Source organism: Rhinolophus sinicus, linkage group LG12 (genome assembly GCF_036562045.2).
Source record: "Rhinolophus sinicus isolate RSC01 linkage group LG12, ASM3656204v1, whole genome shotgun sequence".
NCBI lineage: Eukaryota > Metazoa > Chordata > Mammalia > Chiroptera > Rhinolophidae > Rhinolophus > Rhinolophus sinicus.
Genome location: NC_133761.1, coordinates 28,465,574 through 28,469,102, shown reverse-complemented (window position 1 = coordinate 28,469,102; position 3,529 = coordinate 28,465,574). Strand labels below are relative to the sequence as shown.

Below are 3,529 nucleotides of genomic sequence, written 5' to 3'. Positions count from 1 at the left end.
GGGCCTCTTTGGGTTCATCCTGTTTGGGACTCTCTGCGCTTTCTCAGCTTGTCTGTCTATTTCCTTCACAGGTTATGGAAGTTTTCTGCCATTATTTCTTCATATAGATTTTCAATTCCTTGCGCTCTCTCTTCTCCTTCTGGTACCCCTATGATGCGAATGTTGGTTCACTTGACGTTGTCCCTGAGGTCCCTTAAACTCTCCTCATTTTTTTGGATTCTTTTTTCTTTTTGTTGTTCTGATTGGATGTTTTCCACTACTTTACCTTCTTTTTTTTGTTTGTTTGTTTTTTTTTGTTGTTGTTTTTTCAGGAGAGAACACTGCAACTCCTCCTCGTGGTTTCGGGTGCTCTACACGATCAGAGAAACTTCTCTAGTAACGAACTATAGAAATGATCCCTGAAAGTATAGTCTTACTACTTTACCTTCTAAATCACTGATTCGAACCTCTGCTTCATCGAATACATTGTTGATTCCCTATAATATATTCTTCATTTCAGTTATTGTATTCTTCATTTCTGGCTGGTTCTTTTTTATATCTCAATTTTTATGTTTCCTGTCTTTTTGTTGAAGTTCTCCCTGAGGTCATTGACCATCCTTATAACCAGTGTTTTGAACTCTGCATCTGGTAGATTCCTTGTCTCTATTTTGTTTAGTGTTTTTTCTGGAGTTTTGTTCTGTTCTTTCATATGGGATATATTTATTTGTCTCCCCATTTTGGCTGCCTCCCTGTGTTTGTTTCTATGTATTAGGTAGGGCTGCTATCTCCTGGTCTTAGTGGAGTGCCTTATGTAGTAGGTGTCCTGTGGGGCCCAGTGTTGCAGACTCCCTTGTTATCTGAGCCGGGTGCTACAAGTGTGTCCCTTGTGTGGGTTGTGTTTGCCCTTCTGTTGTACTTGAGCCTTGGTTGCTGTTTGCACATGAATTGACCCTCAGGCTAATTCATTGTGAGGACTGGCTGTGACTACAGTAGAGGAGCTGTTTGCAGGGGCTGACCCTACAGAGAAGAATCTGCTTTAGCAGGGCTCTGGTGCCTGCCTTTTAGGTATGTCTCTGTGGAGGTGTTCTGGCTGTGTTCTGCTGTGGTCTGAAGACATCCACTGGGTGTGCCAGCCCTAGGACCTCCTGGGAGGGACCGTGCCACAGGCCAAGTTCAGTCACTGCCTGTGCCCTGCCCAGGGCCACCTGACATGGGCCACAAAGTGTTCCATAGATGTCTTCCATTGTGCTGGGCTTGGAGTGCCAGCTGCAAACCAAGGCTGGCTGCCACTAGTGTTGTACTTGGAGTTGCTCAGCAAAAGGTACAAGGCATGCCAAGGCCAGATGCTGCTTATTTCATGTTTGTGAACCTTTGAGAGATTTTAGGAAAGTCCATAGCATGAGCCAAGACAGGCTGTTTGTATGGAAAAGCCACTGGAAGTGGATTGGGTGGGCCCACAAGTTGGATGGGGCGGGGTCTCAGGGAATCACCAGGGCAGAGCAAACATTGTTAACAAGGTTGATAGAAACTCAGCTGTGGCACCCACCTGCATCTGAGCATGGGGATGGGGGAGGGCTCAACAAAGAAACAATCGCCTATGCCAGCATTTCTGTCTGGGAGAAAGCTGTCCCTCCATCCTTCACTCTGAAGCCAGACAATCAAGCTCCTCCCTGTATGTACCTGGCACACCTCAAGCTGCTTCCCCAACACTGAGCCCAGAGTGAGTAAGTCCATCAGCAAGTTAGTCCATGTATGGGTCCTTTAAGAGGAACACCTGGGACTCTAGCCACCCTCCATCTCACTTAGCCACAATCTCTGCTGGTTTTTACAGCCAGAGTTGTGGGGACTTCTCTTCCTGGCACTGGAACCCTAGGCTGGGGAGATTGTTGTGGGGCTGGAACCCCTCACTCCTCAGAGGGGACCTCTACAGCTGAGATATGTCTCCCTATTTTTAACCACCACACATGGATATGGGTACCAGCCCATTCCACATCTCTGTCTCTCCTACCAGTCTAGTCACAGCCCCTTCTCTATATCCTTAGTTATAGGGCTTCTGTTCAGCTAGACTTTAGGAGAGTCTCAGTAATGATGGTTCTGTAGTTTAGTGGTAATTTTGATATGGTCATGAGAGGATGCAAGTACAGAATTTACCAGAAATCCCATAAATTGAGTCATTCTTAACTAATTCCTTTTGCTAATTCCCATCAGTAGATTCTGTCAATTCTTTCTCCAAAATGTATCTTTTCTCTCTCCACTTCTACTTCCTTAATTCCAGTCAACACCACCTCTCATTTGACTATTGGATGATTGCTGTAGTTTCCAAACTGCTTTTCTTCTACTCATAACCTCCACAAGGTGGACGAAGCAATCATTTTAAAGTGTTAATCAGATCGTATCACATCTCAGCTGAAAACTCTCCAGTGGTATTCTTTATCCTTATAGTGAACTCCAAAGTCCTTTTTATGGCCTACAAGGCTCCATATGAGTTGGTCTCTGCCTTCCTGTGCCCCGGTCCCCATCATTACTTGCCATCCATCCCCACCAGTGTTTGGACAATTCCTAGAACATTCCAAATGCCAAGTTCTCTCATGCCTTGAAAACTTTGTCCTTCCCATTTCCTGTTCTTGAAATACTTTCCCCCTGGCTTATCATATATTTGGTTCCTTCTTGGCTGAAGTGTCTCTTCCCTGGGTGATCTTTCCTATCTTCCTAGTCTAAAGTAGATCCCTCCATTGTTCTCTATCATAATGCTTGCCTCATAGATTGACCACAGCTTACCATTACTTATTTACTTATTTGCTGTCTTAGGTCAGGCTCACTTGGAATAGATCCTAAGATGAGGATTCAAGTGCAAGCAATTTTACTAAGGAAACAATCCCAGGTGAGACAGGTGAGTGGGAGAAGCAGGACAGGGATTTGGAAGAAGGAAAATATGGGTGGGATTTCAAGTAAAGCCACAGCCTCAATGTGATCCCATAGGGAAGCTCTGTGTAGTATAAATTCTGCCTCTGAGTTTATTCCAGCTTGAAGTAAATGAGTTGTATGTTCATATTTCTGTACCAGTCAGTCATTGGCTAAGGGCCATTGGGGGTGGAGTCAACTTCCAAGCACTTACAACTCCATCCAGGTGCTCAAAGGTAGGCTGCTAGAAAGCTGAAGATGTGGCTATCACAGCGAACACACACAGGAGCCTGGGCAGGGGCCCACAAAAATAGTGTAAGGGACCCAGGGAGCAAGGCTAGGATAGTATCGGCCACATTTGCTTATTGACTGCACCCCACACTAGGAGGGAAACTCCCCAGCCGCCCTGCCCCACAAAAATACATTTACTATTAGATCTCTAATGTCATTTGCTTAGTACCTGCCACATTGCTGGAATTCAATACATTTTTTGAATACACAAATGAAGCTCCTAGTGAAGTGTGTGACATATAAAGAATGTTTAATTAATGTTATTGTTAACAGCATGAGTCTATATGCTTTTTCATCCTGTTCCTAGGTTTCCAATCATAAGAAAGGGATGCTCAGGCATATGGCTTCAGAAATATGG

The 3,529-nt window shown here is 44.7% G+C and overlaps 1 pseudogene; it reads right to left on the bottom strand.

The window, feature by feature from the left end:
* Nucleotides 1-252: 252 nt before the first annotated feature.
* LOC141567991 (small nucleolar RNA U3) lies at nt 253-414 on the bottom strand (annotated as a pseudogene).
* Nucleotides 415-3,529: the final 3,115 nt, after the last annotated feature.